General features: G+C 43.0%; 1 long non-coding RNA gene across 1 annotated transcript in view; it reads right to left on the reverse strand.

Moving 5' to 3' along the window:
* The window catches only part of 1700123O12Rik (RIKEN cDNA 1700123O12 gene), a 289772-nt gene that overhangs the window by 254061 nt on the left and 9809 nt on the right, over positions 1 to 25902 (reverse strand). The window contains exon 2 of the long non-coding RNA NR_045185.1: positions 14413 to 14472. This is a non-coding gene — a long non-coding RNA (RIKEN cDNA 1700123O12 gene). The remainder of the gene's footprint in view (positions 1 to 14412; positions 14473 to 25902) is intronic.

The raw sequence follows: 25902 nt of genomic DNA on the forward strand, positions 1-25902 counted from the left end.
CTTGTCCCCCCTCGCATTTAGATCTACTTCCTTTCTGGCTTTCATTAGAAAGGAACGGGGTTCTAAGAGATAACAAAAAAATAACAAAATAAAATAAAAGATAAAACCAAAAAAAGTGACATCAAAGTTAGACAAGGTGAAAAAAAAAAAGTAAGAAAGGAACCCAAGAAGAGGAACAAGAGGCAGAAACCCACTCATTCACACACTCAAAATATCTCATAAAAACACTACACTGGAAGCAATAATATATCTAGATCTATTTTTAAACATCCATCCTATCTCATGAAACAAAACTCTACAAAAACAGGAGAGTACCATGTACTCTCTGATAATAAAGATATACATTATCAAATAATCTGGCTGTAGTTACCAATGAAGAATAATAATTGAAGTCATTAATCTGAGTTCTGCGGATTACAAGTCACTTTGACTTCTATCATCAAGCCATTCCTCATTATGCATATAGTAAAGGAATGGAGAGTCTGAGGTGACGTGACACTTAAATGTTGAGGGTTCCTTCCCCATTCTCAACACCTGTTTAGTACTCATGGAAAAACTCCAACTTTCAGAGATGACTCTACTGTAATCAAAATGTAGGGTCATATATAAAATGTCAACCTACATTTCTCAATCTTGACTTTAGGTTCTGAACTTTTAGGTGATAGTAGCTGAATAAAATGTCACTCACCTCTTATGACTATTTTCCCCCTTCTAAGTGAGATTCAAGCTTCCTTGCTTGGGCCTTCCTTCTTGTTTAGCTTCTTTGGATCTGTGGAGTGTAGCATGGTATCTGTATTTTATCTCTAATATCCACATCCAAGTGAGTACATACCATGCATGTGCTACCTCACTCAAGATGATATTCTCAAGTTCCATATGTTTGGCTGCAAAATTCATGATATCCTTGTTTTTAATAGCTAAATAGTATTCCATTGTGTAGATGTACCACGTTTTCTTTATCTATTCTTCAGTTCAGGGACATCTAGGTTGTACCCCCAGTTCCTGGTTATTACAAATAAAACTGCTATGAACATAGTTAAGCAAGTGTCTTTTTGTGGGATGTTAGAGCATCTGTTGGGCATATGCTCAGGAGTGGTATAACTGAATCTTGAGGTAGAACTATTCTCAGTTTTCTGAGAAACCGCAAGTTGATTTCCACAGTGGTTGTACAAGTTTGCAATCCCACTAGCAATGAAGAAGTGTTGCCCTTGTTCCACATCAGGTGTGAGGAAGCACAGGAGAGATGGAGAGCCAACATGTGCTCTCTCTTTAGTTTTTGATATTAGCCATTCTGATGGACCCTCAGAGTAGTGTTGATTTGCATTTCCCTGATGACTAAAGACTTTGAACATTTCTTTAAGTGATTCTTAGCCATTTGAGATTCTTCTGTTAAGAATTCTATGTTTAGCTCTGTACTCCCTTTTAATTGGGTTATTTGGGTTGTTGGTATCTAACATCTTGAGTTCTTTGTAAAATTTGGATATTAGCCCTCTGTTGGATGTAGGGGTTGACGAATATCCTTTCCCAATTTGTAGTCTGCTGATTTGTCCTATTGACAGTGTCCTTTGCCTTATATAAGCTTTGCAGTTTCATGAAGTCCTATTTATCAACTGTTGATCTTTAGAGCCTGTGCCATTGGCATTTTGTTCAGGAAACTGACTCCTGTACTAATCCATTCAAGGGTATTTTCCACTCTTCTGCAAGATTTAGTGTATCTGGCTTTATGTTGGGATCCTTGATCCACTTGGAATTGAGTTTTGTGGGTAATATGGATCTATTTTCATTCTTCTACATGAAGACATCTAGTAAGACCAGCACCATTAATTGAATATGCTTTCATTTTCTCACAGTATGGTTTTGGCTTCTTTATCAAAAATCAAGTGCATAGGGCAGATGGAGAGAGAAAACAGAGAGGGACAAGGAATGGGGAGGAGAATGGGGATTCAGGATTAGGTGTAGGGAAGGACAGGAGAAAATTAATGGAAATCTGTAACTGATGGTGGTAAGGAGGTGGTGGCCATCTACAGGATAAGACAGAGACCTGGGAAAAGGGAAGTACCCAAGAATCAATGCGGGTGACCTTAGCTATAGTGTAGACTGACCCACTACATTGGGGATATGGAACCTGAAAAGGCAACCTCCTATAGCCAGGAAAGAACCTTAGTGAAGTGATAGAGACACCAACCTACCCATAAAACTTTCAACCCAAAATTTATCCTGTCTACAAAAAATGCAGGCACAGGAGATGGAGTAGAGACTGAGGAAATGGCCAACCAATAACTGGCCCAACCCCAACCCATGGGCAAGCACCAATCCCTGACACTATTAATGATACTCTGTTATGCTTACAGACAGGAGCATGTTGTCCTCAGAGAGACTCCATGTAGCAGCTGACTCAGACAGATACAGACACCCACAGTCAAACACTGGATGGAGCTTGGGGACTCTTATGGAAGAATAGGAGGAAAGATTGTGAGCCCTAAAGGGGATAGAAACTCCACATGAAGACCAACAAACTCAACTAACCTGGACCCTTGAGGCTCTCAGAGTCTGAACCACCAACCAAAGAACATTCATGGGCTGGACCTCCCTGCTCATGTGAGGCTTGGTCTTCATGTGGCCCCCCAACACCTGGAACAGAGACTATCCTAAAAGCTGTTACCTATACGTGGGATATGTTCTTCTACTGGGATGCTTTGTCTGTCCTCAGTGGGAGAGAAAACACCAGGCCTGGAAGAGACTTGAAGTGCCAGGGTGGGGGGATACCCAGGGAGTCCCCACTCACTCAGAGGAGAAGAGGAGGGGGCATTGGGGAAAGATTGTGGGAGGGGTGACCAGGAGGGGACCAGTGAGATGGATGTGAAGTGAGTAAGTAAAAAACAAAAATTAAATTAACAAAAAATGGTACTCAGGACCAATGTCCACAAAAGTACTCTGGGTGTATCATATAGTTTCTCAGCCAATAAAAGCTTGACTGAATCAAAATGATTTAGAATTTTTGTTTAAAATGCAATACTCCATGCAAATCTGTACACAAACTCATAGCCCCTCACCCTTTACCAGGGAGGCTGTAAATGAGTTTGATAAGGCAACTCAGAACTGGGCCCCCATTAACCAACTATGGAGCATTTATTTACCCCAGCCTCCATGTGGTGACCAGCTTTCCATGTTTGTGTTAGCATCTCTCTTATCTTAAAAATCATGATTTATCTGGACCAACTTTTAATAAGGTCAGTGGTTATATCAACAGGAGAAGGAGTCTGGTCTTTAAGCGAACAGGAGAAACTCTAAGCAAAATGCAATTAACGACAAAGCAATAATCCACTCAAATCAAGAGGAAATGGCTTGAATAAAAACAAATGACTTGAATTTTTAGAAAATAAACCATTTTCGAATTACACAAATGCAACTTCCCACTCTTGTTTACTTTGGCCATATTATTTTTCTATTTGCAGATAAGCCAGCAAGGGTCTGAGAGCTGATTTCATCATACAAGGGAGCACTGAAGAACAAGACACAGTACCCACCATGACAGGAATCACCCCTTCCCACTAAGTTAAACCTGCACAATGACTAGAAATCATCAGGCCATGTGCTTTTCATCGTCATCAAGCACTGACGCTGTCCTTGCAATAAGCCTGTGAGATTACTACCTACACCACTTTACACATAAAATGAGAAACCAAAAGTTTTGGACTGTCAGAAAGATTAGGTCAGGAGCCAGTATGGGTAAGCGATGTCACATGAACTGGGGCTATCTGACTGCATGCTTATTCTACATACACACACACACAAACACACACACACACACACACACACACACACTGCAATTTGTTAAACAGAGATCAAAATGTCTGAAATTCCTGCTGCTTTCCAGGAAAAGAAGCTCTCAGTTTAAGCCTAGCAGCCACTCTTCTCTTCCTAATCAGCAGACTCATCACTCTGTTTCTCAATGAAAAAAAATGAACTCTACCCACTAACGTCTAAAGAAGCCCAAAGAAGGTAATCAGATGCTCTTCTGTCAATCCTATGGGTCTTAGATCTCCTGGACCAAACATTTTCATACTTATAAAAGTTTTGAAAGTGTTGTTTCTTCTTCCTGACTCATCTGCCATGACTGACCTAGTCATGGCTACAGCTAAGGGGAGCTATGGGTCTTGGATCTGGCTAACCTCCCTATGCTTCTTCATCCTTTCTCATATGTGAATGGTCTGGTAGGTAGCATCAAATCCATCCAATAAAAACCTGTGTCCTGACTTGTTTGCCACAGCCGGCAGCTTCTTCCCACAGGACTAGAACACATACTCTCTATGGTTTATTCCCCCGTTAATTTAGTCTATTAACAGATATTGTGTATAAACAATTCTGAGTGGTGAGCATAATGTTAGGGCACAAGGAATAATCATTTTGCATGATATATAATGATTAGAAAACAAATGCTCTGAGGTGTACTACAGAAGATGGAAGGAAACCGATTGGGTTTACAGAAGGAACATCTAACACAGATTCAAGAGACAGTTTCCTGAAGGAAGCAAAACTATGAAGAAAGACTTGACTGTCTTTCTGTTTCCTTTCAGTTTCCTAGAGACCTTCTGCAATGCTTGGGACACAGGCGCATGGACTAATCTATAATGGAGCCTGAGTTTTAGCTCCTGCATCTACCCTTTGGCTGGTCCTTTATAGTTATCTCTTTAGCAGTTCTCAGTAAAGTTTCCCTTTAGCTAATTTGCTCCAATAATACCTAAAGTACAGCCAGTCATAGCCAAAGCCAAACACAGCCAGTAGCAGCAATTGGAACACTAACTAGAGGAAGGAGACGAGATACTATAGAAGATGGTAAACAGACAAAGAAGCTTTGCCCATCTCTGATCATCACTGACAACCAGGCCTGACTCTGGCACTGCTCTGTTAAGTCCCAGAGCTTCCAAAAGTATGTCTTCCACTTTATCTCTACCATATCATTTTAATACTAAAAGTAATAGCAGCACATGTCTTCATGACCTTCCTAAACTCTCTTGACTACTACTCCCAACTCAAGAAACACTGGTGGGTTAACCTCAACCAGCTCTGGATGACAAGTAGAGAAAGCAAAGCAGAATAGAGAAAGGGGGATGTGACCAATCAAATGAGGAAGATTTAATTGCCAGTGTGGTGTTACACTGGGCAAGGATAACATCAGAGGCTCGAGGTGGGGAAGATATGCAGGCATCAACAACTGAGTTCAGAGACTTGTGCTTTGCTGTCTGAGGAAACAAAGCTACCTCTATTCATCTGGTCTTATGGTATGCCCAGAGTACATCTAGACCTCCATGTTGATGTCCTGGGGAAGCAGAGTGGAGATATGAGGGTCACTTTCCCCAGCAAGAGAAGCCTGCTGGACTGAACCTTTCCGACTGTGACCATGCATTAAGGCAAGGCACAAAATTTACTTGCCACTTCACAGCTCTGGTCCCGGGTACCTTGTAGATATGAGATAAACTCTCATTAAGTGATCCATAATTTAGAAGAGAAGTTTCCTGTCCTCAGAATAGCATATAACCCCTGAAAAGACAATTTCCTAAAATAAACACCTACTTTATAGAGTAGATCTCTAAAGATTGCCTGCATGCCCAGAATAAGCCAATGGACATGATAAAGTCCACGTCCAAGGTGTCCCTCAAGTGTGGGCACATGAGGTGAAGGACCTGAATGAGCTCCAAGCTCGCAATCGCTTTGTTTCAGCCTTGGCAGCCCTGCCACTTGGCTCCCACATTCAAAGGATGATGTATTTCCCATATTTATTATTTGCACTGGACTACTGAGGGAAAAAGCAGGGCAGCAGGCGATGTGTCTCAGCGCTCCTGCCAGGAATAACAGAGAGGCCTTGCACCAGCGCCTCATTAGCTTATGGAAAACAGTTCCCCAAGGAAACTGCAGGGTGTAAATAAATTTAAAACATTTCAGCCTTTTGAGGCCTGCAAATGCCAAATTTGTAGAACAGTGGTGGCTCAAGAACGCTGTAACATTCTGTTGCACGTCTCATAAATTTAGAATCAGGTCTATAGTTCATTTATTAGCAAAATAATGTGATATCATGGACAGACTTTCTTAATGTAATATACATACATCCCTTTGTTATTCATAAAACCAGAAACTGTCTGGTGGTGTAGTCCAGAGTAAAAGAACAGAATAGTTCTAGAGACAGTAATACATATGTCTTTCTAGCTCAAGGCACTGTTTATAGACACCTCTGAAGATACTTCACCACCCCTAGAAACCAGCTAAACCTGGAAGAGTCCATATATGCTGTTCTTGCTCAGATATGATGCTAGAGAATTGCCCATAAGAACAGTGGGACCAGTTAAAACACAAGCCTCTGATGGACCACTTCTCTAATAACTGTTAGCATGTCACACAGAGGAGTAGAACTGTAGGGTTGAGGATCACAAGCAAGTATAGTGGAATCCCCTAACGTTATAGACAAGAACACTTAGACCCCGAGAAGCAAAGTGGTTTGCTAGAAAGTCACCACCCCAGGCTAGTGACTGAGCTGAAAGGGGAGCCTGATGCTCTGTACCCACGGCTCGTAAGACTGATAGGGTTGGAGCTGTACAGCCCTCTGCCCCTAGCTGACACACCATGAATACCAGCACAACAGCCAGGATGCCTTTGCTGTCAACTTGAATTCTGCTACCCAAGGTGCTGAATAAACAGCTTATGTTTGTCTTTTCCCAACAGTGATGACTTCCCAAAGAAGCTCCGACAGAGTTAGTTATTTCAGGTCTGTTATCAGTGCCTTCTTAAGTCAGAGTCATTATCATGTTTCTTAATGGATCCTCCCCACACTGACTCCTAGGCCAAAGAAATGAATATTCTTGTCTCTTATAATAGTACCAAATATATTTTCCAGTAACTCATAGTTTATTCATTGGGCGGCACAAGAATGTAAACTACATGTGGGTAGCAACTGCATCTGCTCTGGAATCGCTATAAGCCCAAATCATTGAGCATGGAAGACACTTAGTAAGTATTGGGTAAGCATTGTGAGATGATGAGACACAAAGGCAAGGAAGGCATACTCTCCCTCCTTGAGAGCCCAGTATTTGAGGAAGCTAGCCTTTCTTGAACTAGCTTCATATTTTGGTCCACAACCATCCCTGTAAGATGTTGAGACTATATAACATACCTTTTCTCAATGTATCCTTGTAATCCAAGATCACTCGGGTAAGAGTTCATATAAGACACTCTTTAAATAACAGTTCTAGCAATCATCAGACAGCAAATATGTCAGAGAAAGGCATTTCTTAGGAGGTAAATGGGCACTGGAACCATGTAATGTATGAAGAAAAATATGCAGCTTTGACTAAGTAATTAAAAGGCTACTCGTTTTAAATGGCTATTCATCTCTTAAGAAGGACTAATAAAAATTAATTAAGCTCAATTTGATTGTCATCAGATACAGTGTGTCTGTGTAAAGCATCACGTTCTGCTACGTGCTCAGGGTATGTAGCACATGAGCTAGCAGAGCAAAGATCTCAGCACAAGTTCTTAAATCAGAATACAGAGACGGATGACAGTAACTAATGCTAGCCCTAACAAGGGAGTAGATGAGAGGGCCTGGGGACTTACCAGCAACTCCTGCAGCACTTCTCAAGCATTAAACACCATCAAAGTTCCCCTAAAGGCGTATTAGCACAGAGGTGATCATACCCCACACTCCTGGAGTGGACCCTGGGAGTTTATATTCCTAACAGGGTTCAAGATGATGTTGGACTGGCCTGAACAGGAACTCCAGGGATATGGCAGCATGGTGCACACGTGTCCCAAGAGGGCTGGAGGCCAAGGAACCAGTGCTAATAGCTTGTCATAGGTCCTATTTTGCATTTTTTAAAAATGTTCTTGATCCCACCACCACTTTGGTGTAACTCTCAAGCAGGGGTAAATGAAAGGACCAAGAAGCCATTTGGATTAGTGAAACAGAAAGTAGGAAACAGCCTGATACAGAAGCCCAAAAAGGCAAGTTGAAATGTTCCCGTGGTGGAGATAAATCAGAACCAAGTCAGGATGTGGCTAGAAAACTTGACAGGGAAAGCAGATAAGAAGAAACCACACAGAATTGGCCCTCAGACCCTATGTGAGCCGTCTTAACTGAGCTCTTTCTAGTATTTCAAGCCCTGAGCTCCGCGTGCCTCAGAACCATCACCACATCCTGTTTCACGGAAACAAAGACGATGCCTATAAACAATATGAATCTTCAGCTCATACTAGTATCATGAGGCCTTCACAGCCATTCCGACTTCTTCAGCCACCACTTCAAAAATAAAGCCCAAGGGAGAAGGACTCAGAGCCCCACACGTGGTGACATGTAACTGTAAAGAGGGAAGTATACATGAAAGTGGAATTGTGAAGCTGTGGCTCCAGCTCGGCTTTGGGGATGAAGAGAGCTCCTCTCAGATTGGCGCATCACCACGTAGGATCCATGGTCTTGACAAACCATTGAATCGGACCCCAGTTTCATTGTCTGTATAAAGTGGCTTATTGGTAACTACATCGCAAAGTTCTTGATGGGCTAGACACTTTATTTAAAACTGCACGCTCCTGGTGGAGTTTTTAGGTAGTAGATATATACTCAAAACCCAAGATGGCAGTGGTGCTGATGTTGGGGGAACACTGAAATCCTTTCAAGAAGTTAGAAGAACAGCTAATACCTTTAGATAAATTTCAAGTCTCCAAGGTCCCACGTCTGCTCCACCCTAGGGCACGGCTGCTTGGGGAGGCAGGACTCAGGAGTTTTGACCGCTCTTAGCCCTCGCTGTCACCGGGCTTTTCCCTAAAGAGCCTCCATCTCATAGAAGGCCTCTCTGCGTTCCCAGACATGACCAAGCCAGGCCCAAACCCGCCACCACCACCAAGCCAAGGCCATCACCAAGCCAAGGACTCTTTCCCCGGGACCAGCCAGAGCTCCCCTCTTTTCCACCTCGGCCCTGGGCTAGATCTACCCCTGGCCCCCACTGCGTTCTCAGCTCTTTCGAGGCTTCCAACAGTGCCTGGGAGCCCAAGAGCCTGAGAACCTGACGTCCCAGGCCTTCATGCAGGCCCGGGGACCTCCGAGCCAGCTCCAACTATCCCGTGCCTCAGACTTCTCTTCCCAACTTGGGAGCGGTGTTCCGCGGCTTCCCCATAGCCTGATACCCACCCGGTGACAGTGTGAGGTAAGCATGGTCAAAACTCCTGCATCTTGCCTCCCTAAACGGCCATGCCCTGTGGCAGACCCAATGTAACCTATAGTCACACTACAGGTTTAGACAGAAGCTGCACTCAATACCAAGAAAACTGACCACTGTTAGTTACCAAAGCAGAATGAGAAATATCAAGAAATATTAGAGATTGGAAACATGCAATTTGGAGGGCAAATTTCAACAATAAAGTAAAATATACATTCTACAAATTCCAAACTTTTATGACTAAGTCTGTAAGCATACAGTACTCAGAAACCACGGCAAGTAACTGTTTTTTTTTTTATTTTTTTGGTTTATTTAGTGTATTTTATGAACATAAATTTTTACAGGCTTGACTAAATTTACACTACAAGTGACCCTGGTGTCTGCTGGGGCCAGAAATGGCCATCAGACCCCTAGAACTAAAGTTGTGAGATGCTACTTGGGTGCTGGGAACCAAACCTGGGTCTTCTGCAAGAACAGCAGGTGCTCTTAACCACTGAGCCCTAGTGAAGAACTCTTCAGTAGAAGGTTATCTCATAATGTTTCTCTCCTGCATACTCAGCATCCATAAAACATCATCTTGTCTTGGTGTTTGTTACTTTAACTATCCGTGACCTGCCTCTCCACATGAACTACAAGTGCTGTATCCTCTCCTTATTCCCTGGTGGAGACCTCACAGAGTTAGCACTTGGGAGCCGTTCTGTGCTGCTGTCGATGACGGAAAACAAATGCTTCAGCAATTCTAGGGCATCTGTGGTGCTCACCCCACTCATACTCAGGGTATCATGTCTTCCCACAAGCTTCCCTCAGTTCTTTCAGATGCCCTGACTAGCCAGGACAAATGAAACATGACCATCAACCCCTGCCTGGAAAAAAGTCTCCCTGCTGTCCCAGACTATAGCACACTATAGCACTAGAGCAGCCACGTCCCTGGATCATATGGTTGCCTGTTCACTATTCTTCCTTCTTAAAAAAAAAAGTACAGCTTCCTTAGACCTCTGTTCCTAAATGTCTCTGCCCTTCACATCAGGTTACTATTAAGATAAATGAGATAGCAGATCTGAAAGTGATTTGATAGTCTAAAGCTCTATGCCAAAGAAAAATGTGTTGTTAAGAAGTCTATTCAGCCCTGGGAGTTCTCTGGGAGTTCACTTGGCTTGGTCCCTTGGCTTTCTAACCAATTAGAATGATTGTCTCCCTCTCTTAGAGCCTAGTTTTATTTTGTTTCTTAATCAGGAAAAGACTATAAAGCACGGGAGAGAAACTGGCTCTAAAAGGAACCCTCAGGCGAGAGGGAAATAGTAAGAGTTCATTGTGGAGTTTTTCTTCTTTGGTCAGTCTGACTTCTGACATGCAAAAGGCATCTCTTTGCTTTCTGATGCTTCAGAAGCTAGCCCTGGATACCAACAGGAATGACTTAAACATGCTAGACAGCCCAGAACAGAAGGCTAGGTAGACTTAAGAGCCTCAGTCCCTGTAGGCATCTCTAGTTCCATGTTTAGGTGTATGCATTTCACAACACCCAGGAGAGATGTGAGAAAAATGCAGCATGCCAGAATCCCAGGGGTTCTGTATTCTTCTAAGAAGTTAGAGTTGAGAATGCATCCAAAGAAATAAACACCCGGGGATCTGAGGAGATGGTTCAGAAGGTAAAAGCGCTCATTGCTCTTGCAGAAGACCTGAGTTCTGTCCTCAGCGCCCATATCAGGATCCTCACAACTCTATATCTCCAGATCCAGGTTGCCCAATGCCTCTGGCTTCTACAGACACCAGCACTCACAGGCACAGGCCTGTTATTATTTATTGACTGATTTGTTATTAAAAACAATGAAATAAATAGTTTTTAAAAGAAGTAAAATTCTTTTACCTCTACAGGATGTCCAAATTACACTAGTGGTGGGTAGACCTTGACACGCTTGACGAGATTATCTTCAAAGAACTATTGAGCACTTGCTATATGCACAGTAGGATCATAAGGCTAATTAAGCCTTAGAATACACACACAAGATCTGGACACATTGCTGGTTGATATACAGACTCTGTTATAGCCAGGATCTTTTACTATTCTCTCACCAAATTCACATTCAAGCCTCATATCATTAGAGTAAAGATATCAGGATGGAATTGGTGTCAGTCCTCATCCAAAGATTCTCTTTTTCTCTCTTCCCTGACCCCACTCCACACACAAAGGCACCATGTGCGCAAACAGCAAAATGGCAGCATACACACATTATTCCAGCAGAGACATCTCAGGATGAAATCCACCTTACTGGTACTTAGATCTTGAATTTCTTGTCTCAAGAACTGTAAGAAACTAAAGTCTATCATTTGAGTCACTTCATATTTGGTATTTGAAATTGAGGTCTGAGCTGATAGTACCATATCTGCCCCCCCCCCTTCTTTCAAGGCTGAAAGTTAGGTACTTTCATCTCTGAGTAATACATATGAAAACTGAGATTTACAGTGGTCACTTAGTCTGTGATTGACTAAGGCAACAGTCCAGAGTCAGGTTTTAGCCTTCATCCAGTGGCTTTGCGGGAAAAGACTGCCAGTTAAGTGTCTCACAGTAGAGTCATCAATACAGCAATAATCAATGATGACATGTGTACTGGCTGGTTTTGTATGTCAACTTGACACAAGTTAGAGTCATCAGAAAGGAAGGAGTCTCAGTTGAGAAAAATGCCTCCATGAGATCCAGCTGTAAGGCATTTTCTCAATTAGTGAGGGTGGGTGGCCCACCCCATTGTAGGTGGTGCCATCCCTGAAATGGTGGACCTAGGTTCTATAAGAAAGCAAGCTATGATGAGCAAGTCAGTAAGCAGCACCCCTCCATGGTCTCTGCATCAGTTCCTGCCTTCAGGTTCCTGCCATTTGAATTCCTGTCTTGACTTCCTTTGATGATGAACAGCAAGCCTTGGTCATGGTGTCTCTTCACAGCAATAAACCCCCAACTAAAACAACATGTATAAAGCATGCTCACATTTAAACTCCTACCATCCTTGTAACAACACTTTGAGATATGTACCACCATTGTCCCATTTTGTGACACTTATTAAAAAAGTGTATTTTCTGGTCCCCTTCATTTTGACTCCTGTCAGTGTCTGTTTATCCCCATGTCTCCCCCTGTATCCACCATCTCCAAATACTTAAGGAAAATCCTGTGTCATCGTACTGGGTCATGGTGTCTTTCCAGATGGTCTTACATTCTTTGTAGAACAAGTAGGGTGCACCCTGACTTTTCTTCTAATCCACAAACCAGTAATATGTCAAAGCCCCATTGGGCTCACAAGAATGGGGTCTGGAAAAGATCCAGACAAGATGCTTTCTGCTGGTAGTTTCTTACTCTCTGTCAGTTCACACAAAGCCTGAGGTCTGGTGCTAAGGGAAGCAAATCATATCCAGGCACACTCCGAGGAACAGATCCAACCCCACTTCTCTGGCAGAACTACAGCTCCCACCCTAACTCCTCCCAGGCCAGCTGCCAGCATCACGCTTCTCAGGTTACACTGGACTGTAGAGGGGCCACCTCCATCCCAATCGCAGCAGATGTGGGCAAACACTGCCATCAACCAGGATGCTAACAGAAGATGCTGGGTTGTGTTCCACAAGGATCAAAAATGCAGTCTTTGCCTTCAAGCCTGGCCCTTTATGAAACCCCTACCATTGTCCAGATCTCCCCTAGCCTCCTAGGCCTTCCTAGGGCTGGCTTCATCCCTCTGCAAGGCTTTAGGGTACAGCCTGACATCACAGCATGCCCAGAGGGTGAAGTCACATGTGGCCATATGCCAAGAAAGTTTCTTTATTCCTCATTGAACCTCCCCTCCCCCAACCTCCCTCCAAGCATCCTGAAAAAGGGTTATGGGACCCTCTGAGAGTTTCAAGACTGTCTGTTCAGGCTCCTAACTGATTCCATTCAGGACCCAAAACAGCATCAACTCCATATTCAAGTGCTGTAGTGATCAGGATAGGGAATTTGTATTTTTCAGAAAAGAAGACCTTTATATTTCAGTACTTAAGATTACCCCAGCTTTACCTCTGGTGGTTTTTCTTCTGGTGACAAAACCAAAACAGTGATACAGTTGTTGCTGTTAGACCAGTCCTTCCTAAGCTTTGTGAGCCTCCTCTCTTAAGCACCATCAGATACTTTAAGGTAGGCCCTGTGTTCAGAGCAGTCGGAGCTCTAGGTTTGACAGGACATGAAGTAGCCTCTCCTTCCCCCATGAGAGCCCACTCATCCTTTTGTTAGAACTATCTATTTCAGGTCACTCTTTCAGGTAAGAAAAATCAGGAGCCAAGACTCATAACTATTATCAAAAGGGAACCTGGTTATATTTTCCAACTGGCAACATCTAGACAAAAGGTCTGAAGTTTACATACTTGTCCCAACATGCAAAACTTGCTGTTCCTCATTTTTTCTATACCTATACAGAAGTGGCTCAAATGTCCCCACTCCCATACACAGAAAAGGGTGACAGTAAACGTTCCAGTTGAGTTTCCTTGCTCAGTTCTTCCTATTTAAAGTTATTTCACTTGGGGTAAATATTTTGCTAAGATTCAAACTCATGTTCCCCAAAAGAGAAAAGACTGTCAGTGGGTAAAAGGTGACTCTTCCACATTCTTATAAAAGCAAGGACACCCTGAAACTCCCTATCTGCTAATCACGGTGATGGCTCCCAATATCTGGACTTTAGCTTCTACTGCAAATTCTTCTAAACTGTCCACATCTGGACATATAATCTATATCAGTCCATCACCTTGGCTAAGATTGGGATCCAAGAGGACCCATTAGCTGAGTCAGCTCCACCATGGCTCTGGTTATCCTATAGATCCTCCAACTATCAGCTCTACACTTCCTCTGACTGATGCAATAACTACCACAAAGCTCTGGAGGCTCACTTTGTCTCCTCACCATGGTTGCCTCAAGGGGAAGATTTGACTATCGACTTTCTATATTTTCTTAATGCCCACCAAAGGCCCAAATCCCAACCACTTCCCAGCCCTTCCAGTGTGTGGCAGTCATTACATGTGTGCCTGAGGTAGCTTTACAACAAGTCTTCCCATTTTTGCCTTTCAAAATGATCTTTTGAGAATGAGCTTGAAAAATCACAGCACCCCCTTACTTAAACTCTTTTTGTGGGTCCCACTCAGCACTTTGATGGGTTCTGTGACATTCCCTTGACCCACAACACCCTCTCCTTAGTTTCCTTCCTACCTGCCTTGGTGTTTGATCACTCCACTCATCCCAGGCCTTCCTGCTGTGTCTGTCGTAGGGCTATGAAGTGAAAAGAGGAAGAAAAGAGTGGCAATTAGGACTAAGGAATAAAAAGTCAGCAAGGGAAGGACAACAGACATCTCATGGTGGACTGGGACAGATGTGAGAAAGGCATACCATTACTTTAGTCCCTCTTCCAAATAACTCTCTCCCAAAGATCACTTAACCAAATGTTTCTCTTTCATGCCTTGTTTACCACTCATCTCTCCACGCAACCTCTCCTGTTCACTTAATTCGGACCATGTCCTCTGACCCTCATGAGCTCCCCCACTCTGTTCTGCATCTCTATTCTTTCATAGTTTTTGTTGCTTACCATACCTTTCTTGTCACTTACCACATCTGTCTGAATTCTTTCCACCCCTCACCCTACCTCAATCACCTAGAACAACATCAGCACAGATCACTACCATACCTCTAGCATTTAGAGCAAGTTACTGTATGCAGTAAGAACACAACACATGGTTTTTAATAGGCAAATAAACTCCCAGAATCCTTTTCCATTCATATTGGAAGAGTCTCTGCTTCTACTAGCACATCACAGTATCATTTCCTCCATAGATGGCCTATAGATGAGTCTCAGTTCTCCTGAAATTCCTAGTTGAATTTAGAAACTCAAGATTCCCTCTGTTTCTGTCTTCTACTTCAACCTATTTGACATGTATATTTATATTTTTTCCTGCCTGCCACTCTTCCTTCTTCACCCCTTCCCAGTTGAGAAGAACCTCATCAACCTCCTGTTCCATTCCCTCTCTACTCACACTCTGGGTTCAAATACACTGTGCTTTACTTTTAATGTAATGAGAGTTGATGAATGGCTTGGTGGTTGGTCTGTGGAACAAGAGCGGTAGCTCTAGACATTCTCAGCAAGGACGGGTTTGGGTGGCTTAGCAAGCCAGCCATGGGAACCAGGGTAAGATAGCCATTTTCGGCATTGGGCAAGGAAGAACCAGCAGCAACTGAATCTTGAGCCTAGCCAAAGCTAGCATGGGTTTTATAAATTACACGCAACAGAAAATTATAAATAGAATTCATTTAAAAATAGATAGACAGAATTCAAGTCTTTTCCCTCTACCTATCAAGCAAGCTATTTTCCAGATACCCAGATTAGCAAGTTTAATCTATAAGAAGAAATGTCCTTCCTCCATGAGAGCAAGCCCAAAACTTTAGTCCTTAATATTATGAATTCTTCTTCCATGAATAAATATGTTTCTAAGACCTGCCTATGGTGTGATCCTAGATCATCTTATGAATCTATACATACTCTGTGAGTATGCAGGCACCAAAATCACACTGAAGCTCCCATCACAGACATGCCTGACTTTTCAGAATTTTGACTTCATGTCCCTCCATCTTACAGACCTTACAGACTAAGTAGTACTGACCTTTCAAATTCTGTGTAGTTAGGGCCTAAATTTTTCAGAATGTCCTTCTCATGAAACAGGAACTGGGTGGCTATGCCTGATGTCCCAAAACAAGGTAGTTGAGAAAGACACCAGTGCACCTTATCCCTCCCCATGAATCTCTCAAAAGAAATCACTTTCTGCCCACTCCCACCTCACCCCTGCTTTTCCTATCTATGCCCCAAGCTAACTTTATACTTCCCGCAACACAAGTTCAACCATTCTCAGAGACAGGCAGCTTTGTATAAATACATGACAGGTGCATTCAAAATAAAGGACCAATAAAACCAGGAACAAACCAGAATGCTTTCAAGTATGAAAGATCTAGCAGGATGCTGTGCAAAAGAGAGGAAAGGCTGTGAATAGGAAATAGAACAGAGAAAAGTCAAGGAGATGCACTGTAGTAAACTACCCTGTGTAAATATTTCACTTCGTCCTTCTCTTTCTGATAGGTATTATTCTTTCCCTTTAGAAAAAGGGAAAGCAACTACTTCAAAAAAAAGAAACTTAAGAGAACTTTCATGAAGTCAATGAAGTTAACAAAAACTTATGTGCTCTGGACAAATACACAATGGAATAACTAAGGCACAGGCCCCAATCTTAATAGACATAAACTGCTAAGGCCTAAGTTAGGATATGATGCAATCAGTCTCTGTCTGTTGAGCAGTGGTTTTCTCTACATCTAATTTACCCACATCTTTGTATTTCCTGGAACCTGGCAAACATGGCAGCATAGTGTTTGTCCAATGATTCATCTGAAGAACAGTAGCCAAAGCAGGTTGGCCATTTTCCCTTGTACCAGCTGTCTTAGGGTTTCATTGCTGTGAAGAGACACCATGACCAGGACAACTCCTATAAAGGAAAGCATATAATTGGGGCTGATTTACAGTTTCAGAGGTTCAGTCCATTATCGTCATGGTGGGAAGCATGGCAGCTTTCAGGCAGACACGGTGCTGGAGGAACTGACAGTTCGACATCTTGATCTGCAGGTAGCAGAAGGAGACTGCCTTCCACAGACAGCCAGGAAACTGAACTCCACATTGAGCAAAGCCTGAGCATAGGAGGCCTCAAAGCCCACCTATGCAGTGACACACTATCCCCAACAAGACCACATATACTTCAACAAGGCCACACCTCCTAATAGTGCCTCTCCTCATAGGTCAAGCATTCAAACACATGAGTCTATCAAACCTATTCAAACCACCACACCATCCAAATGAGAGTCCAATGTCGACTCAGAGTATAAACAGCACCTCTACCTCCTCTCCATGGTGCACAGAACCAGAAGAACTGCCTAGAAGAGCTGACACGTCTTACCTTCCCTCCCACCAAATGCTTTTACACTCAGGTCTGCCTAGAGTTTTTAAAAACCCATAGCTTCTTCAAATAATAGTGAAGAGTGCAATCTGAGTTCATTTGGTCCATTCTTTGGGCAAATGTCTATCCAGTTCAAGAACACTCAGGAGACAAGAGTAGGCATTCACTTCCATGAATACCTCCTCCATCATCATGCAGATATTGAAAACAAAAGATAGAGAAAATACTGTCATCAAGATTTATGCTTCCCAGCTGACATGGGAAAGCCACAAAAGTTATGGGACTCACTCAAGTTCAGGGTTAATTGATATGTCAGAAGAACATAAGCCAGAGATTTCTGAAGATGATCATTAAATACACCATTCAATCTTCTAAGGGCTGGAAGGTGTTTTTCAGAACGTATTATTGAACTCCTTTGTACCTGTCCTTATTGGGAGGTGGCTGTCTTTAAAAGATCCATGTAGACAGCAATGTTGTATTTAGTAAGGGAAAAGTGGCCCTTTTTTATTTAAAAAATATTCTCTCTCTCTCTCTCTCTCTCTCTCACACACACACACACACACACACACACACACACACACACACACAATCCTTTCTCCTCAACTTCCTAATTGCTGGGATAAGAAATATTCACCACCATATCTGGCTTTGTAAAAAGTGACAGTATCTTCAAAGTTCTACTCAATGCACAATAGTTCCACAATGGCTATCCCCAACTTTTATCTTATGCAATTCCCAATATAGAGGGTGAAAAGGGCAGATACTTGGATTCCAAGCGTGCCCTTCAGTTAAGAAAGTAATGAGATCACTACTAGTCATCTGGGTGAAGAGAAGTATGAGGGAAAAATAAAACAACACTAGAGATGCCTCCAAACTTCTAATTAATAATAAATTGTCCCCTGTCACCACCCCTAGATCACCACTTGTTGATCTTCCTGTCGCTTGAAGCCAAAGGCATTCTATGAAACAGTCTTCTTACTTGCTTTGAAGTTCCTAAAACAAATCCTATTCTTCCAAGTATTGGCAATTATTATAGATTTTTACTGAAAATCTAGTGAGACTATGTAGAAGGATAACTCATAAGTTATCCAGTAAAATTTAATAAAAACCCAAATTAAGATTTCTCTCCAAAGCTCTAGTTTGGTCTTGTTTTCCTCCTGATAGTTTTCCCTGAAATTCCCCCAAATTTTGCTGTCTTTAGTCTTCACTTATTTCTGCAAATTCACAACCTATATGCTCTTCTTTGTCTCCAGCTATCAGCTCTATTGTTGATTCGCCCATTTTGAATGCTACTACCCACTGCTCTACTGGCACATCTTAATAGTCTGTCCTCCTCAGAAGACAGCATCTATGGATAGTGTTCTAGTTTCATTTCTGTTGTTATCATAAAAAGTAGCTTAGAAAAGAAAGGGTTTGTTTGTCTTACAATTACAGGTTATGGTCCATCATACAGGGGAGTCAAGGCAGCAGGACTTTAGAGGCTTGTCACAGTCACAGTCAAAAGCAGAGAGAAATGAATATATCACACCTGCTTGTTTACTTGCTCACACTTACACAGTTCAGAACCACCACCACTCTTGCCTAGGGAATGATACTGCCCACAGTGAGCTAGATTTTCCTACATCAATTAACCTAAGTAAGGCATTCCCCATAAACAAGTCCACCAACCCACCCAATGTAAACAATCTCTCATTAAGTCTTTCTTCTCGAAGGAAGACCAATGCGTGGATACTTCATTCCTCCTTGGAATAGGGAACAAAATACCCATGGAAGGAGTTACAGAGACAAAGTTTGGAGAAGAGACCAAAGGATGGACCATCCAGAGACTGCCCAAACCGGGATCCATCCCATAATCAGTCACCAAACGCAGACACTATTGCATATGCCAGCAAGATTTTGCTGAAAGGACCCTGATATAGCTGTCTTTTGTGAGGCTATGCCAGTGCCTGGCAAATATAGAAGTGGATGCTCACAGTCTTCTATTGGATGGAACACAGGGCCCCCAATGGAGAAGCTAGAGAAAGTACCCAAGGAGCTGAAGAGGTCTGCAACCCTATAGGTGAAACAACAATATGAACTAACCAGTACCCCCAGAGCTCATGTCTCTAGCTGTATATGTAGCAAAAGATGGCCTAGTCGGTCATCATTGGGAAGAGAGGCACCTTGGTCTTGCAAACTTTATATGCCCCAGTACAGGGGAACACCAGAGCCAAGAAGTGGGAGTGAGTGGGTAGGGGAACAGTATAGGGGACCTTCAGGATAGCATTTGAAATGCAAATAAAGAAAATATCTAATAAAAATGTAAAAACTGGAAAAAAAAGACTTTCTTCTCAGGTAATTTCTAGGTCATGTCAAGTTGGCAAATCGAATTGTCACAGATGGAGTTGTGATTTAAGCAAGAATGGCCGCCCCATGAGCCCATATACTTGAATACAATGGTCTATATATGCTTAGTCATCAGAGAATGGCACTATTTGAGAAAGAATAGGAGGTGTGGCCTTGTTGGAGGAAGTGTGTCACTGGTGGTGGGCTTTGGGGTTTCAAAAGCCCGCAGGAGCCCCAGGTTACCCTCTCTGCCTGAGAATCAGGATGTAGCTCTCAGCTACTGCTCCAGTGCCATGAGTACTGTCATGCTCCCACCATGCCCCTGCCATGATGATAGTAGGCTAACCCTCTGAAACTATAAGCAAGCCTACTTTAACTCTTCCTAAGAGTTGATTTGGTCATGGTGTCTCTTATAGAACAGTGACTAAGATAGGGGGTAAACAGCATCAATTCTCAAAAATAATTTATTTCTTACCACACTATGTTCTCTTCTACTGCCAGAGTTTGATTCACTAACTAGAAGGAAGGAAATGGTGATATTAACAAAGGTAAGGTTTCCTTCTCATTATTTAGCTTTCTACTGCTACCCTTCTACTTAAAAATAATAATTTCCTCCTCTACCTGTAGCATTTCTTCTTATAAGACAGGGTTTTTTTTTTTATTTTTTATTAGGTATTTTCCTCATTTACATTTCCAGTGCTATCCCAAAAGTCCCCCATACCCTCCCCCCTCCCCTACCCACCCACTCCCACTTTTTGACCCTGGCATTCCCCTGTACTGGGGCATATAAAGTTTGCAAGTCCAATGGGCCTCTCTTTCCATTGATGGCCGACTAGGCCATCTTTTGATACATATGCAGCTAGAGTCAAGAGCTCCGGGGTACTGGTTAGTTCATAATGTTGTTCCACCTATAGAATTGCAGATCCCTTTAGCTCCTTGGGTACTTTCTCTAGCTCCTCCATTGGGGGCCCTGTGATCCATTCAATAGCTGACTGTGAGCATCCACTTCTGTGTTTGCTAGGCCCCGGCATAGCCTCAAAAGAGACAGCTATATCAGGGTCCTTTCAGCAAAATCTTGCTAGTGTATGCAATGGTGTCAGCGTTTGGAGGCTAATTATGGGATGGATCCCCAGATATGGCAGTCTCTAGATGGTCCATTCTTTCGTCACAGCTCCAAACTTTGTCTCTGTAACTCCTTCCATGGGTGTTTTGTTCCCAGTTCTAAGAAGGGGCAAAGTGTTTTTTAAAGCAGCTTGCATTCCCTTTCTCCCTTTCTTGTCCCTCATTTTGGTCTTGAACTACAGGGTTAGAGCTGAAATCTTGTGATTCTGAAGGCCACGTGGATGTCCATGGTCCAGGCTGCTTCCCAGAGTTTTGTGTAGTCTGTGGTCCTACTGCATCTGGGGACTGTCTGTGTTTGTGGTCTGTGCTGTTGCCATAAACTTTGTGGAGACCCATGATATGTGTTCCTGCTAACCCCTGACCATGAAAAGCAAGGAGCTGCTTTTGCTGTGATATCTATGACCACAGATGCACAGCTGAGAGGGAGAGACAAGGAAGGCTTCTGTGACAACTCCTACATTTACCCCATCCCTACTACACCCAAAGAAAATAACAGCCTAGACAGGAAGTCATCAAAAAGAACTCTTCAAATGTGTGATAGGGATGCTGAAGTGTATTCTCCACAATTGATGGTTTCTAGCAGGAGTCTGGGAAAGGAAGAACTCAGGTCTACTTAAGGTCCAACAAAGAAGACTTGGTTAGTTCATTGGTACATTTGTTTGTCTGGTTTATTCTTATTTTTAGTTTTACGTCTTTTGTAGGGAGTCAGAAAGGTGGGGGCTGGACATGGAAGGTCTAGGAAGTGAGTGTTATTGGGGTGCATGATGTGAAAGTCCCAGAAAATCAATTTTTTAAATGTTATACTGGGGAAAAAAAGCTGTGGAACGTGCAGCTAGTGAGTCATTTGCCATTGTGAGAAGGCGTATGTTACTTTAGAAGACCCCAGCCTCTAGAAATTCCCATTCAGTGCACCTCTGGTGGAGCCTAGAACCTCTAACTTCTCTGTGTCCTTATTTGAAAAACAAATGGCCCTCCCTCTGTTCAAGTCAATCAGTTGATGTCAGAGCAGTGACTTTTAACAGGTTGTTTCCAATACTGTGTTTCTACCTCACTTTTGCAAGCTCCTTATAGCAGTCTATCATTAGATACCTGAAATGATAATATTGCCTGTTCACTGATCTCCAGAGGCCATATCATTTGCATTCATAGGCCAGCTGAGGAAGCAGCAGTCTGCATTTTTGCTCAAACTGAGAGGCATCCCACTCCACAGGATAGTGAGGTGTGAATGTGAGGCTGACCTCTGAAAGGATTTAGTCAAGTATTTGGATACAAGTTTAAGCTAAGAACCTAAATCTTTCATAGAGCTTTGTCCATTCTTGTTGCTATCAAATAGTAGTTACTAGCTATTGATAAGCTACAATGACCCATGAGAGTGATATTGAGTCCCACTGGTGGAGAAAAAAAATGTGCTCATGCTTGTTTTTCTTCACAGGGAAAAAACATACCCTTACAATTCTCTTGTCTCACAAAGATCCTTGGGTTACATACTACTTAGTGGTTCTCTATGATGATTCTACTTTAAAGTATCCACCACAGGCTCATGTGTATGAGGGATTATGGATGTTGTAGGTAGGAGCCATGACTGGTAGAGGTGAGCCACTGGAGATAGCCTTTGAAGGTTATACTCAGCCTTGCTTCTAGCCAGAGATCTGTTTCTTTTCTACTATGGTGATGTGACCTTCCACTGTAAGATCCTGCCACTACACACTAAGCTGCTCCAGGCATCATGCCTTTCCCATGACTATGAGGTGCACCTGCTAAACTATGAGCCAAGAGAGATCTTTCCTCCTGTAGGTTGTTTCTGTTTGGTGTTTGGTCAGAGCAATGAGAGAAGCAATGCACATACGAACCAGAGACAGCTCCCGTGGTCAATAGAACTGTTTCCCTGGATGAGACATGGCCATCTAGTTTGCAGTCACAACAGTAAAATAAGCAAAACAATGTAGTGACATCAGATCCATGGCTCTTAATTTTCTCATTTAGGTGGCAGAGGGAGAAGATCCATCAGATCCTCACCTGAGATTTCAGGCCACACCCTTTCCTGGTCATGCCCCAAGCTGCATGTGTCCTTGGATGATGCTAGAGTATATACATGGTAGAAAGTTGACTGAGGCTCAGTGACTATTTTTGTGAGTCATTGTGCATGCTGGGGTGAGACTTCTCAGTGGTGCAGACACCTATGTGTTTCAGTGGTGAGTTTCCTATGCTCTTTAGATACCCCTCTGTGCTCCTATATATTAAAAAAAAATCCTCCTATAAAAAAAAAATCTTGTGGTGACAAGGAAACCATCTACATGTATTGCCTATAGCTTTTGCTACCTCATTGGAGCTCTAGAAACAGACCACACTACCAGCCCCCACCCAGAGAATATTGGATCCATGGATGAAAAACACAGACACACACACAGTTGTTCAATTTCTTGCTTTATTGGCTCAACTGCTGGATGCCTCCAATCTACCTTGGCTAGCATGCCCTAGCCAGATCTCCCAGATCAGCACCCTAAAATCTGCACTCAATTTCAGTTGCTCAGCCTCCTTCAGTCCCAGCTCAACATCCCATCATCCCACCTATAGAAGCGGTCTACGGCCACTCCACCCAAGATCTCACATGGCTGGTCACCTTTTGTCCCTCCAAACTATGGTGAACTCTCTCCCTCTCCCCATGTCTGCCAGATTGACTGCAGGGACCTAGAGTTCCCTCCCATTCCCTGATCAGCAATTGGTCCATGGCATCTTTACTGATAGATCTAGAACCAATTAGGGAACAGGACCTTAGGACCAGAACCATGCCTACATATATAAAATCAAAGTCCAACTCTGACAGTATGGTACTACTTCATTTAGATATAAATCCTTATTGCAAGCTATAACCCCATCTTAGAATGTCTTTAGACCATAGGAAAAAAGGATTTTTTTTTTCAATCTCTCATCATTACCAAGAAATGGACCTGTTGTGTGGGTAGAAGAGCCACTGAATTTCTACAAGAAATGCTGCCTAGTTGTGACAATAGGACTTGGGTATCAAAGGACCACTTCCAACCAGGATTCCTATGAATGGAAACCATTGCTTAGAAGGTAGCTGATCTACAATACAAGAGGTAAAAACACAGCAGGGTAGATGGCCCAGTGAATAAAGTTCTTGTTGTGCAAGCATAAAGACCCAATATTCAGAACATATGTAAAGCCAAATGTGATAGTGTGAATGTACAATCCTGTGACAAATGAGTCCTGGGAACTGGCTTATGTAGCTATGAACAAGAGACCTGTCTCAAACAAGGCAGAGGGTGAAAACTGACACTGGCCATGGTCTCTTGTTCTCCACACACAAACCATAATACACATCCACACTCACACATGATCACTCACATACACAAACATGCACGCACACACTCAGACATAATTTTTTTTAAAAAAAGAGAGTTACAAACAATGATGGTGCTGTACTAGCATACAGAAGGGCTTCCCATGTTTCCTGAGATACCTACTGCTCCTAGGCTTCTCAGGTGAAGCACGAAGCACGCTAGCACACAAGGCAGTGACTGAGAGTACTTTCCTGTCTGACTAATTACATATGCAAATCTCCTGCTGTCCTTTGTAGAGCAAAAAATAAATAAGCCATGGGTTCAAACTGCTTGTGCCATTTTTCTTTTTACTTGTTTCTTAACTCTTGGAGCTCTGTCTCCACTCCCAAGGTCAAGAGTCTGTACAAGCCCTTGCCCTAGGAGTGTAAAGACCTCAGCCCTGGCTTCTAAGATTATAGCTGACCTTAGATAGGGCTGACTTTGTCTCAGTTATTTTATTGCCCAGTTCCTTCCAATCTTTGCGTTTTCATTCCTCTGTTCTGTGTAAGAGTCATTAAGCATCCGGTTACCTCATTTGTACCTTGCGGGTATGTCACCCAACTTCCTTATTGTCTTCTGTATAAAAAGTTTGATTCGATTTGGCAAAATACATTCAGATTCTACACAAAAAAAAAAAAAAAAAAAAAGAGTCTGTACAAACTGAGGTTAGAAGTAGAAAACAAGATAGTTCTGTACTGCGCAGCAGCAATGAGCTGCTGATGGGCAGAGGATGTCAGGCTGTTGGCCTCCATCCCTGGGCTTACGAAGCCTGCTCCAGGATGGGGGTCTGGAATTTGGAATATTCCTTTCTCTTGAGATTGCAAATGCCATGAAATTGAATCATGTGTGGAGGGGGAGGAGGGGGAGAAAGTTGAGGAGAAGGGAGAGAAGGGGAAGAAGAGGGAGGGGGAGGAGGAGGAGAATTGAGGATCTGCCTCCCAGAGCCATGGGCCTTGACTAGTTGCAGCACCATGGCTGAGCTTGGAACAAAATGCCTTTCCATCCCCTGAGGTCTCAGCTTGATCAGGTGAAATATTGCTGACCTCATCTTAGCCCAGCCATCACTTTCAGCTCCATTTTTGTCAGGCATCATGGCCCAAAGGAAAGCTAGAAAGATAAACCAGGCATTCGTTTATTCAAGTTTTTTTCATTGCACTGTGCTGCTTCCTAGCCCATTTGTAGCAAGAGCAGTTTTGTCAGAAAACCTAGTAGAACCACCTGCTTCAGAGTTGAGGTGTTTTGAACAGCAACCCAGAATTTTTCTTGTCTAAAGGAAATGCAAGTTTAAAAAAAATGGAGCAGAGACTGAAGGAAAGGCCATCCAGACACTGCCCCACCTAGGGAGCCATCGCAGCTGCAGACACCAAACCCTGACACTATTGCTGATGCCAAGAAGTGCTTGCTAACAGGAGCCTGGTATACCTGCCCCCTGAGAGGCTCTGCCAGCACCTAACCAATACAGATGTGGATGCTCTAAGCCAATCATCAGGCTGAGCCCGGGGACCCCAATGGAAAATCTAGGCCTGAAGGAACTGAAGGGGATTGCAACCTCATAGGAAGAACAACAATATCAACTAGACTCCCCCAACACCCCCCCTCCCAGAGCTCCAAGGGAATAAACCACCAACCAAAGAGTAAACATGGAGAGATCCCTGGCTCCAACTACATATGTAGCAGAGGATTACTTTAACTGGCATATCAATAGGAGGAGAGGCCCTTGGTCTTGTGGAGCCTCCATGTCCTATCGTAGGGGGATGGTAGAGGAGTGAAGAGGAAGTGGATGGGTGGAGGAGCACCCTCATAGAGGCAAATGGAAAGGGGATGGTATCAGAGATTGCAGTGGGGAAACCAGGAAAGGGGACAACATTTCAAATGTAAATAACCAATAAGAAAAAAAGAAAACACCAGTCACTTGTCTGCTTGTC

The sequence above is a fragment of the Mus musculus genome, chromosome 4, assembly GCF_000001635.26.
Source record: "Mus musculus strain C57BL/6J chromosome 4, GRCm38.p6 C57BL/6J".
NCBI classification, from domain to species: Eukaryota; Metazoa; Chordata; class Mammalia; order Rodentia; family Muridae; genus Mus; species Mus musculus.